The sequence below is a fragment of the Megascapheus bottae genome, chromosome 8 (genome assembly GCF_031878675.1).
Source record: "Megascapheus bottae isolate mThoBot1 chromosome 8, mThoBot2.hap1, whole genome shotgun sequence".
Lineage (NCBI taxonomy): Eukaryota > Metazoa > Chordata > Mammalia > Rodentia > Geomyidae > Megascapheus > Megascapheus bottae.
In genome coordinates, this window is record NC_143516.1 from 37,686,776 (window position 1) to 37,703,420 (window position 16,645).

The 16,645-nt window shown below is 42.4% G+C and overlaps 1 pseudogene; it reads left to right on the plus strand.

Annotated features, from left to right (window-relative positions):
* The first annotated feature begins 2,639 nt into the window (after positions 1-2,639).
* LOC150059806 (serine/arginine-rich splicing factor 3 pseudogene) lies at positions 2,640-3,281 on the plus strand (annotated as a pseudogene).
* The last annotated feature ends 13,364 nt before the right edge of the window (positions 3,282-16,645 follow it).

Below are 16,645 nucleotides of genomic sequence, written 5' to 3' on the forward strand. Positions count from 1 at the left end.
TGCCTTGTATAATTTCACCTGTCTTCATGTGTAGACAAGTAAGCTTTCACAGCCCCTTTGCAGCTGTCTGTGCTCTGACCTCCCCCTATAACCTGGCTACACAGTTAGGGAGTCTTGGGAGCACTTCTCCCATAGGCCCAAGGAAAAAAGCACCCTAGAGGCAGACTGAAGCCAGTTTAGCTCAGGAGAAGGTACCCTGTCTTTTCTGTTTCTGAAGCCAGCACAGTACTAGCATGACACTTTGTAAGTGCTCTTAAATGCTTCTAGAATGAATAAATGACATTTACAGTGTAAGACTAAGAAGATGACCTATAATTACTTCAGATTCCTTACTCTGCAGACTGAACCAGGAGACATGCAGGATAATCAGAAGGAGGAGGAAGAAAGGAAACAAAGGGAAGATCACTATTCATTAAGTTGGACACCAGGCCAGCAAACCTGGCTTATGAGGTCTTGAATACAAGAAATAAGAAGCATAGCTTAGGATAATTTTTCCCAAGAAGTTTTTTCTAGTAAGAAAAAAAAGTCTTTTCTAATAAGAAAAAACTCTCTACCTTTCTCTCTAAAACAGGATGAGAATAGAAACCCTGATGTGTGTGTGTGTGTGTGTGTGTGTGTGTGTGTGTCTATGTATCCATGTCTGATCTTGGGCTCTAATTTTCCTGTTATAAATAGTGTAATCTCCTCATTCCTCCCCAACCTGGGACTTCATTATCCTTCTGTGGTGGCAATTGGACCCAGGGCCTCATGAGTGCCATGAATCACTCTACTACTGAGCTACATTCCTACATTCCTAGCCCTACCTCTTCCTTTTTAATTTATAGTTTTGGTTTTGGTGGAGTGTTATTTTGAATGCTTCCTTCCCCTTTTATCTATATGTTCCAATTTTTTAATAATCAAATTTTATCATGATAAAATATATAGAATTATTTTAATCACTTATGATGATTTTATGCTTACACAAATCTCTCTATAGGAAAACTGACATGGATTACTCCCTTTCTACAATAGTGACAGGTGTCTCTATTACCTGTCAGCTTTGAGTAGGAATTATAGACATAAAGGCAGTATGAGACTTCTCTCTAACTTTGTACTCTGGTTTCTGGCTACATTTCAGTCTAGAATTTCTTCCCTGACTTGGCACAAATTAAAAGTGACATGGGCTTTGGTAACCAAACAGGCTTTGGAAATTATTTATTATGCATATATTCACTAATGGACTCTTTTTATGGTAATAAGCCTGAGGGAAATAATTTGACACATTTTATTAAAAGTCTCAAAATTTCAAAACTTGACAAATGGAATAATTTCGATGTTGAATAGTAAAATGTCATTGGATCTTCCTGAAGGTCAACAGGAAAAAGACAGCAGCCCATGTAAGCACCAGCGTACGGTTATAATTTAACTAGTGATGCCCATTTGAAATCAACACATTCCTACACAGAAAACAAAATGTTTGTTCAACAGTTTTATCTGATTTCTCCTTTGGGATTTGAAGAGATTCACAATTAAGCAATAACCTGTTATTCTAACTTCAGCTTCTGTACTAAACTTTAGAGTGAAGCCCAATTTACAGGCAATTGTACAACAAAGAGAACAGTTGGTAGTTCAATGGTATGGTATAGGCCTTTATCCAACCATAGTGAAATTAAGTCCCCATACTCACGTGTTTATGGCAGGATGAAGGTTTTAAAACATTAAGTTCTTGGTCTCTAGAATAATCTAGGAGCACTGCTGATTGTGTATTGAATCACATTGGTCCCCTTTTCTCTTCTCAATCTCAACACATATTATGGCTTGTTTCAATGCATAGCCCTTCCTGCTCCTCATTCATTCATTTCACAGTTCATTCATCTTTAAACACTTGTTTCACGACTCTATATTAACTGTTAACAACAACCAACACAACACATTGTAGTTTTGTGCCATTTACAAATCACTCTCACAAACTCTGTATCATGAAGCCATGTAATAGTAGCTACTCAAAATGAAGAACAGATACGTGCTGAGAACCAATGACTCTCTTAGTCTAGCTTCTCAGGAGGCTAAGAAGTGAGGAACACAATTTTAAACCAACCTAGGCAGAAAAGTATATTCTTATAGTCTCTAACCAGCAAAAATGCAGAAATGGAATTGTAACTCAAGTGGTAGCAAGTCAGCCTTGAGTGAAAAAGCTGAGGAACAGAGCACAGACTCTGAGTTCTAGCCCCACTGCTCTGCTAACACAAAAGAAAAAAAAAGAAACAAACACTCTTCCTCACATCACCACCTGGGCCTGCATTCCAGGCACTGGTAGCTCATGCCTGTAATCCTAATTAGCTGAGATCTGAAGATCACAATTCAAAGCCAGGCCGGGCAGGAAAGTCAGTGACAGTGGCCCATGTAGTAGAGTGCTGGCCTTGAACAAAGAAGCTGAAACAGTGTTCAGGCTCCAGAACTCACACACACACACACACACACACACACACACACACACACACACACACACACACACACACTAGATGGTCAGGCCATTTCGTGGAAGACGCCGGGGAAGTGTGTGCATCTGTTTGTGGTGGCTTAGCCAGAGAAGTTCGGGGAAAGCATTTTAGGTGTGTGGGTTTGAGCCTCGGCGTTTCTACTCCACGATCTCGAAATGCATGGTGATTCCTGACTGTAAGGTTTATGTAGGCAAATTCGGAAACAATGGCAAAAAGACTGAATTGGAACGGGCTATTGCGGGCCACTCCGAAGTGTGTGGGTTGCTAGAAACCCTCCTGGCTTTGCTTTCGTTGAATTTGAGGATCCCCCAGATGCAGCTGATGCTGTTTGAGAACTAGATGGAAGAACGCTGTGTGGCTGCCCTGTCAGAGTGGAGCTGTCCAAGGGTGAGAAGGGAAACCGTGGCCCACCTCCCTCGTGGGGTCGTCGACCTCGAGATGATGAGGGAAGGATGAGTCCTCCACCTCGTCACAGATCTCCAAGAAGGAGAAGCTTCTCTCGCAGCCGGCGCAGGTCCCTTTCTAGAGATAGGAGGAGAGAGATCACTGCCGTCGTGATCTTTCTCTAGGTCTCCTAGCCAATCTAGGTCAAATGACAGGAAATAGAAGAGCAGTTTGCAAGAGAAGTGGTGTACAGGAAACAACTTCAGTTGACAGGAGTATGTACAGAAAATTCAAGTTTTGTTTGAGACTTCATAAGCTTGGTGCATTTTTAAGATGTTTTAGCTGTTCAAATTTGTTTATCTTTTGGAACAGTGACACAGCACTGTAATTCTCTATGGTTTGAAATGGATCATAAGAGGCATGTAATAACAAGAATTGTTACTTTACAATGTTCCCTTAAGCAAGATTAAATTTACATTGAACTTTAGTCTTGCACAGGACTGAAATAAAAACCTAATCTTGCCCAGCTAAAGTGTGATGTGCTAATGTTACAGAAGGAAAACTGCAGAAGTGGAGCTGAGATGTGCTGTTGCTCATAGCAGGGATACAGTACGCAGCTGTAGGTGAATAAGCATTCTTTAAAAGCGGCCGTGCCCACAGACAGAGCAACGGGTAAAGATAAAAGCTGCGCCATTAAACCAGATGAGAAGTTTTTCCAAAATCCAGCTGGTCTTTACCCTGGGCAGAGGTTGCCTAATAACACCTGATGAGAAAGTTTACCTTTTAAGTGTCTTTTGTGATTGCTGTCTATGAATACATAGCTGTTTGTAACATTCTTTATTTGGAAATTTGAGGTTTCAAAATACCAACGTCCTGCCAGTTTAAGGGTACATTGTAGAGCTGAACTTTTTTGAGTTACTGTGCAAGATTTTTTTTCTCATGCTGTTATTTGTAATATGTATTTGTAATATGAGAATTCCTTGGGATTAAGTTTTGGTTACAAAAAAAAATAGATGGTCAATACCTTGCAAAATTATCCTCAAATTTTAAAGCCTTTCAAAAACTACCTTGAAAACATTCTTAGGAAAGATAAAATGCTCCTCAAAGACACATTGCCTGCCTAAATATTTTCATGAGTTTCCATTTCCTTTCTATATTTTAGCTAAATCATCTTTTTGTTTTTGTGGTATTGCAAATTGAAACTAGGTTGTCTCAGTCATGAAAACTTTCTTGATAAAAAGGTTATCAAGGGATGGGAAGGTGGCTCACTGATGGAGTGCCTGCCTCGCATGCATGAAGCCCTGGGTTTGATTCCCCAGCACCACATACACAGAATAAGCCAGAAGGAGTGCTGTGGTTCAAGTGGTAGGGTGCTGGCCTTAAGCACAAAGAAGCTCAGAGACAGAGCCCAGGCCCTGAGTTCAAGTCCCCGGACTGACAAAAAAAGAGTTTTCAAATTCATTTTTCCAGTCTTTTGACAACAGACTCCATTGATCTCCCTACCCCAGGACCTGCGCAAGATTTTTCTGGCTGGCATATCTGTCAATGCACACCATGGGGGGCGGGGGGAGAGACCAGAAGATGCTCTGCATCTACTGTTTCTGCAACATCTTTCACCATCAAAGCAAGGGAATATTCTGTCACTTACTAGCAGTGTGACTCTGGACAAGACATTTCATCTCATGCTGGGTGCCAGAGGCTCACTCTTGTAATCCTTGTTAGTAGCTGAACCAGCTCAGGCAAGAAAGTCTTATTTCCAGTTAACAAGCAAAAAAAAAAAAATCAGAAATAGAGCTGTGGCAAAGTACAGCTGTGGTAACAATATCCTTGAACAAAAAAATCTAAAGCATAGTGCCCAGGTCGTGAGTTCAAGCCCAACACTGACATCTACACACACACACACACACACACACACACACACACACGCACGCACGCACGCACACACACACACACATATAAATTTAGCCTCTTTCTCATCTGTATCATGGGATGTCAGTACCTGGATACAGAAGGATTAAATGATGGTTAGCAAAGCACGCATTTTCAAGAAGCTGCTATTCAGGTTCTCAGAGCCTGAAACGTTATAAATGTTCAATAATTGGTGGCCACAATTTTTCCAGAGAATGATAAAGGAGACTTGGATTTGGGAAGAAGCGTCATCTAACCACTATACCTTGGAGGTACTGGAGAAGGAATGAACTGGCATGAACTAAATGAATATGTGAAAATATTAATATAATGAAGAGGATGAGAATGGAAAACCATGGTATGAAATATAGCTAAAATACTTAAGTATATTGTCAATACCAACTTGTATCTAAGGACATGTGGACATGAGAGATAAAAGGATATTGCTGTCACAGGGAAATGGCCTACACCCAGGCCCATGAGACAGAGTAATTGTAAATGGCTGAGTCCAGATACCTGGCCATAAGAGATAAAGTAATGCACCAGCGCACCCCTGGGCACAATCAATCAGAAAGAGACTTTTCTGAGCCCTAACCAATCTGAATCAAGCAAGAAGGAGTTTGGGCCAGAGAGGAGCAGCCAAGGACCAATATAAGCAATGGACCCAGAATGAGGGACAGCACTTTGGCTGGCCTTAACTGAGACTGTGGTTCAAGGATCTTTGGCATGCAGAAGCTGCCCCTTGCCTGAGAGAACTGGCGAGGACCAAGACTCGTTGTGCGGCCCCAAAGCTCACATCACAACAGAACTGGGAGCTGCGTCTAACAACTGATGGGCAGGCCCGACTTCGGGACTAAGAGATGTCAGAGAGGTGAGTCCAGTGGATGTGCTGGATAGGCAGAATACAATTAGGCAAGTTAGGACTAAAATATAGTAACTGTGTTAACTCTGCTAAGCTATGTTGAATCAATAAACTATGTTGCACCATCTTACCTGTCTATTGGTGAATTATTTCACCTGCTCCCGACATTATACAAGTATCAGTGTGGAGGAGAGGCCAGGAGACAATAGGGCCACTGGCCCCAATGTGGTGCTTTCAGTCTCCTCACTCCCTTTCCCTGCCCAACTTGCCACAACTGCTCTTTGCTGTTTGCATCATCAGGGGCAGTATTATCCTTGAGGAGGAGCCCCTTCAAGGCAGAAGTTCACTTTCTAGTTCGTGCACATGAGCGCATGCAGCTGGAACTCCCAGCCTATTCTGGAGTTCTTTTGCTCAGGACTGGTGCTCTGCCACTTGAGCCACACTGCCACTTCTAGTTGTTTTGGTGCTTAATTAGAGGTAAGAATCTCATGAACAGGCTGGGAGTGTGGCCTAGTGGTAGGATGATCACCTAGCATGCACGAAGTCCTGGGTTTGATTCCTTGGTACCTCATATACAGAAAAGGCTGGAAGTGGAGCTATGACTCAAATGGCAAAGTGTTACCCTGAGCAAAGTGTCTAAGGATACTGCCCAGGCCCTGAGTTCAAGACCCAGAATTGGGGGAAAAAATCTTATGGACTTTCCCTGTCCAGGCTGGTTTTGAACCAAGATCTCAGATCCTCAAATCTCAAACTCTTGAAAGCTAGGACTATAGGTTTGAACAACTTTGCACCCAACACTTTCTTTGTTCTTTTAAAACGCTGTCTCAGCCAGTGTGGTGGCTCACACCTATAATCCTAACTACTTAGGAGGCTGAGATCTGAGGATCGCAGTTCAAAGCCAATCCAGACACTAAAGTATGTGAGACTCTTATCTCCAATTAACCACTAGAAAACCATAAGTGGCACTGTGGCTCAAGGGGGAGGGCAATAGCCTTGAGCTGAAGAGCTCAGGGACAGAGTTCAAACCCAATGACAGAAAAAAAAAAATGCTGTCTCTCCCAGCCTTTCAGTTCACTTCATGCATATAGCTACATAAGGAAAACAGATACATCCTTGGGTCTGACCCAGAACCATCTGTCCACATGTAGTCTTCACATATGGCACGGACAATAATAGAAGTCTGTAATATAAAAGATCCACAAAGCCCTGCCATCGATCATCCTGCGGCAAATCTGACCCAGATGATACTATAATGCCAAACAGGAAATATGCCCTAAGAAAATAAACAGAGCATTATAATGGAAGGGAAGGAAGGGAAAGGTGGCTGTATCCCACCCAAAGGTATGAAGCTACCCCATGAGGCAAGTGGCTGCAGAATGGACAGGAAGAACTGGTATGTAGGCCACTAAAACTATTTTTCTTTTTTCTTTCTTTCTTTGTTCTTCCCAAGCTAAACTTGAACTTATGATTCTCCAGCCTTAGCCTCTTGAGTGCTGAGAGTACAACACTTGACTTAAAGACTGGTTTTCAAGGAGATTAGCTAACAAAGAGATTGGCATTAGGTAAAATGAATAGGATCAGAAGAGGGCTCTTTCTAATCTCCAATTAAGCACCAAAACGCCAGATGTGGAGCTGTACCTCAAGTAGTAGATATAGCACGAGCCTTGAGCAAACTAGGTCAGGGACAACACCCAGGCCTTGAGTTCAGGCCCCAGGAATGGCACCAAACAAAGGAGGAAGAAGATAAGAAGGACAGTAAAGGGGATGAGAGGGGGAGGAGGAGGCGGAAGAGGAGGAGGAGGTGGAAGAGGAGGAGGCGGTAGTGGCGGCAGAGGAAGCGGTGCACTTTACAGGCTTCACAGCCACAGAACCAGAGGCCATTTGCCTCTTGGTTTCCTGGCAGAGTAGATTTATGGAAGTGGAAAAGGTTAGGGATGAAGGCTTTGGAAGCTGAGGAGTGAATGAAGAGTTAACCTTCACTAGGCTAGAGGATGTGTTTCTAGCTGTCAGTGTGTTTGGCTAGCTTCACCTCACAAAGGATGCTCTCATTTTTGCTTCCTCCATACCAATTATATCAAATCAAACCACATCTCTACGTGCCTATTAAGTCAAACCACATCTTTGTAATCTTGGCAATTGTATCTTTCTACCCAAGTCTACTGCACACAAAGAAATAGAATCGGGGGCCCAGGAGTTTGGCCTAGTGGTACAGTGCTTGCCTAGCATGCACGAAGACCCGGGTTCGAGTCCTTGGTACCACATACTTAGAAAAAGCTCTAGCTTTGAGAAAAATCCAAGGACAGTGCTCAGGCACTGATCTTAAGCCCAGGACTGGCAAAAAAAAAAGGGGGGGGCCGGGAGTTTGGCCTAGTGGTAGAGTGCTTGCCTAGCATGCACAAAGACCCAGGTTCAATTCCTCAGTACCACATACATAGACAAAAAGCCGGGAGTGGTGCTGAGGCTCACGTGGTAGAGCTCTAGCCTTGAGAAAGTCCAAGGACAGTGCTCAGGCCCTGAGCCCAAGCTCAGGACTGGCAAAAAAAAAAAAAAAAAAAAAAAAAAAAAAAAAAAAAAGAAATAGAATCAGAAGGAGATTCCAAAAGGAATCCATGTATCCATGTATGTGTCTCGGTGTATAGGTGTCTGTATGTCTCTGTGTATGTGTGTGTCTGTGTGTGGGTCTGTGTACAAGGGAAAAAGGAAGTACTTATATCCTGGGTCTTTTAGGGCTGAGCTACAGCTCAATGGTAGGGTATGTACTTAGTCTACATGAAGCTAGAAATAAAAAAGAAGACAAAAAATTAAAACTGGGCATCTCAACCCAGAAATGCCCTTTGGTATAGCTGTATTGTTGGATCTTTGCTGGTAGCTCTTTTTTTTTTCTTTCTTTCTTTTTTTGCCAGTCCTGGGGCTTGAATTAGGGCCCGAGCACTGTCATTTGACACTTTTTGCTCAAGGCTAGCACTCTGCCACTTGAGCCACAATACCACTTCTGGGTTTTTCTATATATGTGATACCGAAGAATTGAAGCTGGGTCTTCATGCATGCTGGGTGAGCACTCTACCACTAAGTCAAACTCCCGGCCTGGTAACTCTCTTCTTCACCCATCTCTACTCTGCCCAGATGGTAAACATCCTGCAAAGATCTGGCAGTGTTTTTCTGCTTTGGGAAGTCTGGGAAAGCTGGTTAACTGTATGGATCCATGTAAACTGGTACCTTCTTCCGTCTCTAGATCATACCTGAGGCCACTTCCACTTCGTATTTTGGAAGAAGGACCTGTCTCCTAACATGCGTCTGGCTGACAGCAATTCATCCTTCTTGTTGTTATTCTTTATTCTCAGTACAACCCTCTGGCCTACATTTCTGGCACAGACACAAAAGCTGGTTAAGCTAATAACTGACTCTAATGGAGCTCTGAAGATCAAAGATAGGATCAGGGCAAACATTTTCTTTCAAGAGCCTGAAAGGCATTTTCCTTTCTGCACAATTTGGAAGTCCTCCCCTCCTGTTTATTCAGACAATTCCTAGCTGTAATGTGATCCCTTGGCTCCAACTGCAGCCTAATACCAAGAGAGAATTCAAGCTTATTTATTAAATGTTTACAAAGACAAGAATGAAAATTAAGAACAGAATCAAACCAAAGCTTGGGTGTTTTATCATGCCTACCATCATTCACATAGCCCCAGCCTGCCAATAGAGACATGGACCAGAAGAAGCAGCAAACTGTTAGGAGGAGGTGCCTCTAGTCAGCATCCAAGCAATCATTTCTGAAGAATGCAAAAGAAATTCAGGGTGTTATGCAAGGAAACCTCTAGGGGTATAAAGAGAAAGAATCCCTGCTTTTGAGCGGTAATGAGGGTTAAGAATTAAGGCCTGCGGTGACACACACCTGTAATCCTAGCTACTCAGGAAGCTGAAATCTAAGGAGCTCGGTTCAAAGCCAGCCAGGCACTAAAGAATGTGAGACTCTTATCTATAATTAATCACTAGGAAACAAGAAGTGGGGCTGTGGCTCAGGGGTAGGAGGTAGGGTGGTAGCCTCGAGGCTGAACAGCTCAGGGACAGTGCTCAGGCCCAGAGTTCAAGCCCCATTTCCTATTTAAAAAAAAAAATTAAAGCCTGTGTAGGGGGGAAGCTGATGATCCATTTAACCTGAAAAAGGAACAGGAGATTGGTAAGGATGAAAACAGCATATGGCAAAGCACAAGGCTCTAAAGAAAATATTTTGTTCAGGGAACACTAAGTTGAAGACTGTTAAATATGATGGGTCACACCTGTAATCCCTGCACTTGGGAGATTAAAGTAGGAGAATCTAGAGTTCAAAAATCAGCCTGGGGTACAGAGGGAGACCCTATCCAAAGAGGAGAAGGAGAGAAAAAATGGGAGTGGGGGAGGAGAAAAGGGAATGATAGGGAGGAGAAAGAGAAGAAAGAACAGCACCAGCAGATAGAACATGCCTTAGTAAGGCATCCAATACAAGAATGTACATAGGTGAAAATGGAACCACATCACTTGAGGGTACAGGTGGAGTTGGCATCAATTAAAATGGATTGTACTCCTAATTACATTTCAGGGATTGAAACCCCTTCGTAAAACAACTTAATTTAAAAATAATTTTTTAAAGAATTTATTAACATTGATTTTTACATCATATTTCAAATGATGTGTTTAACAAACAAGTATTCAAGAAGGGAATCTCTATATATAATCACTGGCACTTAGATTTTAGAACATAATTAAAATTAGGCTGAGGATTTGTCATAGATACATAATCTATTTAATAAAACATGTTTATAGTCACAGATTTTTATGTCTATGTAGTTGTGTTTCTATTTCCAATACCATGTCCACAGCATTGGGTACGCAAATATTGAGTCCTAGCTCTTGTACTGTTTGGATCTAATAGCCACATATAGAATACCATGTGCCTTTTGTTCCTTTGGTTTTGACTTGTCTCACTCAACATGATTTGCTTTAGAGTCATCCACTTCCCTGCAGATACCATTATTTTATCTTGTCTATTGGCTATGTAGAATTCCATTGTATATATATACCACATTTTCTGTATCCTTTCATCTACAGTAGGGCATCTGGATTGTTTCCATCAACTGGCTATTGTGAATAGTGCAGAGATAAACATAGCTGAGCAGGTGTCCTTATCATATCTTGGGTTATGATGTTCAGGATAGATGCCCAGAAGTGGTATGGTGGGATCGTAGGGAAGGTCAATGTTCAGTTCTTTAAGAAACCACACTGCTTTCCAGAGTGGCTGAACTAGTCTACAATCCCACCAGCAGTGCAGTAAGGTTCTTTTTCTGCACAACCCCACCAGAATCTGTCATTGTCTGAGTTCAAAATCTTGGCCATTCTTGTTGGGGTAAGGTGGTATCTTAGGGTTGTTTTTATTTGCATTTCCTTTATGACCATAGATGTTGAACATTTTCTCATATGTTTTTCTGCCATTTTAACCTCTTCTTTTGATGTCTTTCTTTAGTTCCCTTGCCCATTTAGTGATTGGTTTGTTGGGTTTGGAGGGGATTCATTTCTTGAGTTCCCTGTAGATACTGGATATTAAACATTTGTCTGATGTATTATTGGTAAATATCTTTTCCCAGTTGGTTGACTGTCTTTCTACTTTTGTGACTATGTTTTTATCTGTGCAGAAACTTTTTATTCTTAGGTAGTCCCATTTATCGAGTCTCTCTCCAAACTTAAAAATAATCTTTTAAGATGCATTGTATTTATAAACTGATTTGTTGAATTGAATCCCCTCAGTACAACTAAAGATAATAATTCAATAAATTTTAATTAATAACTTCAGGTGCTATGTAAATGGAGCCTTGCAGGGTAGGTAGTTTGTTAACTATTTGGCTGTTTGTGGGGCTCTAAGTATAGGTTGTACTAACAGCTTGGGAGACTGAAAGGTATGGAGGGTCTGAAAAGTAACTGGCAGAGGAGAGCCATCAGAGCAGAGGCAGGAAAGGAGAGCTGAGGGAGGGGAGACAGTCAAGATGAACTGTGAGATCCCGTTGGGCTTGGATGGCTGGGTGGGTGGCAGTGCTATTAATGGGGAGAGCCAGGAGAGCAGCAGGCTTGGCAGGGGAACCATGCGTTCCCCTCAAACTCTTTGATGTACCTGGGTGTTCTCTAGCACATACCCAGCAGGCAGACTTTATGTCAAGGCGGCTTTTGTTTGCATTTTAATGCTGAGGATCAAACCCAAAGATTTGTACAGGCCACCCAAGTGTCCTATCTCTGAGTTGTCAGAGACTGTAGAGCAGCAGTTAGAGACTAGGGATTTTATAGGAGAGGAGACATCTACGGGTAGAGAATCAAAGAGAAATACCACTGGATACTGGAGATGTGTGTGAAATTAGGAACTATCAACCACAGAGAACTTAAAAGAGATATTCAAGTGACAGAAGCAGTGTAGCTGGAGAAAGTCTTAAGGAGTAGTTATAACCACATAAAATACTTGCTGACAAGCTGGATTACAGGTGACTCATACCTAGCTGAGTAGGAGACTGAGATTGAGGATTGCTGTTCAAAACCAGCCCCGTCAGGAAAGTTCATGACTTTTGTATCTCCAATAAACGACTCACAAAAAGCCAGAAGTAGCATTGTGGTTCAAGGAGTAGAGTGCTAGCCTTGAGCAAGAGAAATTCAGGGACAGAGTCCAGACCCAGAGTGCAAGCCTCAGGACCAGCAAAATAAATAACATGTAACTAATTTTTTTTAAGTTCAACATACATGAAAAATATTCATGCAGCCAGGCACAGTGGCTCACACTTGTAATCCTAGCTACTCAGGAGACTGAGATCTGAAGCTCACAATTCAAAGCCAGCCCGCACTAAAGTCTGTGAGACCTCTCATCTCCAATTAATCACCAGTGGAAGTGGTGCTGTGGCTCACAGGTTAGGGCAGTGGCCTTGAGCTGAAGAGCTCAGAGACAATGCCCAAGCCCAGAGTTCAAATCCCACAACAGACAAAAATTAAAACAACAACAAAAAAGAATATTCATGAGCCAGGTGCCATTGGCTCATGCCTATAATCCTGGCCACTCAGGAGAGTGAGAGCTCAGGATCAAGATTCAAAGCTAGGCTAAACAGGAAAGTCTGTGAGACTCTTACCTCCAATTAATTAGCAAAAAACCAGAAGTTGAGCTGTGGCTCAAGTAGCAGAACACTAGCCTTGAGCAAAATAGCTCAGAGACAGCACCTAGGCCCTGAAATCAAACCCCAATCCCAGCACTTGCACATACATGCACATGCAAATGTGTATACACACACATACACACACACACAGAACACATGTAGAAAATATCTTAGTTGGGTATGATGGTCCATGCCTGTAGTCCCAACTACTCAGAAGGCTAAAGCAAGAGGAAGACTTGTGCCTAGAGAGGGGCTTGAGGCTAGTTAAAGCATCACAGCAAAATATTGCTTCAAAAATCAACAAAAAGGCCAGGCACACATCTGTAATCCTAGCTAATCAGGAGACTGATATTTGATGGCTAGTTCCAGACCCACAGACTCTTATCTCCAACTAGAAAACAGGAAGTAGGGCTGTGGCTTCAGGGGTAGAATAGTAGCCTTGAGCTGAAGAGCTCAGGGACAGTGCTCAGGCCCAGAGTTCAAGCCCTATGATCAAAAAAAAAAAAAAAATCAACAAAAGGAAAAAAAGTCTCTTCCTTTTCTCTTCCCTGTCTGCCAGCCTCCCAGTTCTCAGTTATGGAATCTAGACTATCAGATGTTCTTCCAGAGATATTTTGCTTCTACCTCTATTGGTAGCAAATGAGATATATGACAGCATACCTTGGACCATGGTCCAGATTGCAAAAGTAAAACTTTGTAGTTCTTTTTAAGGAAAGCCACGTCTTAGCAGACAAGTGGTGGCCCTTCTACAGGTAACTGGACCTTCCCCTGTGCCAAAGTACCAGGAAGCAAGAACCACGCCTGGCAGAACTGCTATGAGAGGCCCTGAGATGACCTCCTGTCCACAGGATGGGGACTCAGAAATGCAAGAGTCAAGAATGTCTCATTTACAAATGAAGACAGCATGTCCAGAGAACACAGACTGGAGGAGTGCACTTTGCTCCAGAAATCAAGGTTGTTCTGTCTTGTTTACTGGCCCATGCAAATCCACCTGTTCCAAGACACTGCTAGCCCTCCCCAACCTAAAATGCCTCTGATGAAGATGGGCTATGAGGATGGTGAGGCAAGGACCCTAAGGCCCATCCTGACAGGAAACATCTCCTGCCCACCACTGCCCTGTCTCCTTGCTATTGCCCTTTTATCCCAGATTTCTTTGAAATTTTCTAGTTAGAGAAACTGCTTTCAGCCTCAAATTCTGCATCTTACAGTGATTAACTCATTCATGTTTTAGATACCCAGAAATGCTCCCCCATCTAAGATTTGATACAATAATATGAAAAGGTTATTGAAGAGCAGCCTGGAACACTTGAGCTCAGGGACAGCACCCAGGCCCAGGGTTAGGGTGGTAGCCTTGAGCTGAAGAGCATGGCCTAGTGGTAGAGTCCTTGGTACCACATACACACACACACACACACACACACAAATCCAGAAGTAGTGCTTTCAAGTGGTAGAGTACTAGTCTTTTTTTTTTTTTTTTTTGTAGGTCATGGGGCTTGAACTCTGGGCCTAGATGCTGTCCCTGAGCTCTTCAGCTCCAGGCTACTGCCCTACCTTTTGAGTCATAGCCCCACTTCCAGTTTTCTAGTGATTAATTGGAGATAAGAGTCTCTTGGACTTTAGTGCCCTGGCTGGCTTAGAACTGCGAGCTTCAGATCTCAGCCTCCTTAGTAGCTAGGATCACAGGCTTGAGTCACCAGCTTAGAGCACTAGTCTTGAGAAAGCTCAAAGACAGTGCCCAGGCCCTGAGGTCAAGCCCCAGGACTGACAAAAACAACAAAAACTACAGGAATGGTTGGGCTCATGCCTATAATCCTAGCTACTCAGAAGGTAAAACCTGGCTAGAAAGTTGCTGACAGTCTTATCTCGTTAACTAACAAAACTGGAGGAAGTGAGGCTATGGCTCAAGTGATAGAATGCTGGCCTTGAGCAAAACAGCTCAAGTACTTAAGCCCAGAGTTCAAGCTCCAGGGCATACACAAATATAAAGAAATAAACAAAACAAAGCCTCCTGGACTGCATGACCAAGGCAGCCAGTTCCCTGGAGGCTGAGGAGACCAGCACCTCTTTGATGACCAGCCAGTAACTTATTACTTTTGAATATCCTAGGATACTCAACAAGCTTGAGCAAATACAGGAAAATTGAAATAACTCCCTTCATCCTATCTGATCACAATGGAATTAAACTAAATATCAACAGCAAAAGATATCACAGAAAACACTCAAACTTAGAGAGACTGAACAACACATAAAACAGCAGGTGAGTCACTACAGAAACAAAAGGAGGAAATCAGAAAGTTCTTACAGTGCAATGAAAATGAAAACGCATACAAAAACCTCTGGGATACAGCAAGAGCAGTGCTAAGAGGGAAATTCATAGCTCTAAGTACATACCTAAAGAAAACAGAAACAGCTCAATAACCTCATGATGCAACAAAAGCTGCTAGAAAAATAGGAACAAAACAAGCCCAAAGCCTCTAGACAGAAAGAGTAAAGATTAAAGTAGAAATCAATAGACTAAAAAAATTTGTACCTGCAATCAACCAAACAAAAAGCTGTTTTCTTTGAAAAATCAATTAATTAATAAAATTGATAGACTCCCTAGCTAAGCTGCCACTAAAAAAAGGGCTGGGAATTTGGCCTAGTGGTAAAAGTGCTTGCCCAGCATGTACGAAGACCCAAGTTCGATTCCTCTGTACCACTTACATAGCAAAAAGCTGGAAGTGGTACTGTGGCTCAAGTGGTAAAGTTCTAGCCTTGAGAAAGTCTAAGGACAGTGCTCAGGTCCTGAGTTCAGTTACCATGACTGGCAAGGGGGGGGAGATGGGCGGGGGGTGGGGGAGGCAGGGAGACAGGGGGAGGAGAGAGGAGGAGAGGGGGAGAGGGAGAGAGGGGGGACTGGCAAAAAAAAAAGTAGAGAGGAGAGATTCAAATCGACAAAATAAGAGATGACAAAGGAAAAAAGGTAACATCACAACAAACATTCAAGAAATCTAAAAGATTTTGAGGGTCTACCCTCAAAACCTATACTCAAGATGGAAAACAGCAGTAATAAATTTCTAGAGACAGAAGCTGCCTAAGCTGAACCAAAAAGTTTAAACTCAGACTCATAACAAGCAATGAGCTTGAGGAAGTAATAGTCTTCCAGCAAGGAAAAGTCCAGGTTCCATTGGAGTCACAGCTGAATTCTTTAAAGACAAACTAACACCAAATATCCCTCAAACTTTTACATAAAACAAAGCCAGCATTACATTCATCCCAAAACAGATAGGGACCCAATGAAAAAAAGAGAACTATAAACTGTTGTGGGGCTTGAACTCTGGGTCTGGGCACTGTCCCTAAAGCTCTTTAGCTCAAGGCTAGTTAGTGCTCTACCACTTGTGCCACAGAACCACTTCCATCTTTTTCTTTGTATATGGTGCCAAGGAAAAGAACCCAAGGCTTTGTGTATACTAAGCAAGCACTCTACCACTAGGCCACCCTCCTGGCCTAGACACATTTTTCTGACAAACACAGATGAGAAATTCCCTAGTCAACAGAACTTAACAATAAAAAACATTATATACTATGATCGAGTAGGTTTTATCTCAGAGATGTAAGACTGGTGATAGATAAATCCAACATCTGTTCATGTTGAAAGCTCTGGAGAAGCTAAATCAATTCCTCTAAGCACAGGAACAAGGCAAGGATACCCACTTTCTACACTCCCCTTTAATATAATTCTGGAACTCTTCCTCAGAATAAGGCAAGAGAACGACATAAAAGGAATTCACACAAGGAAGAAGTGACGCTATTCCTATCTGCAGACAACATGATCTTATGTCTAAAGATCAAAGAGACTCCATTCCCAAACCCTTAGA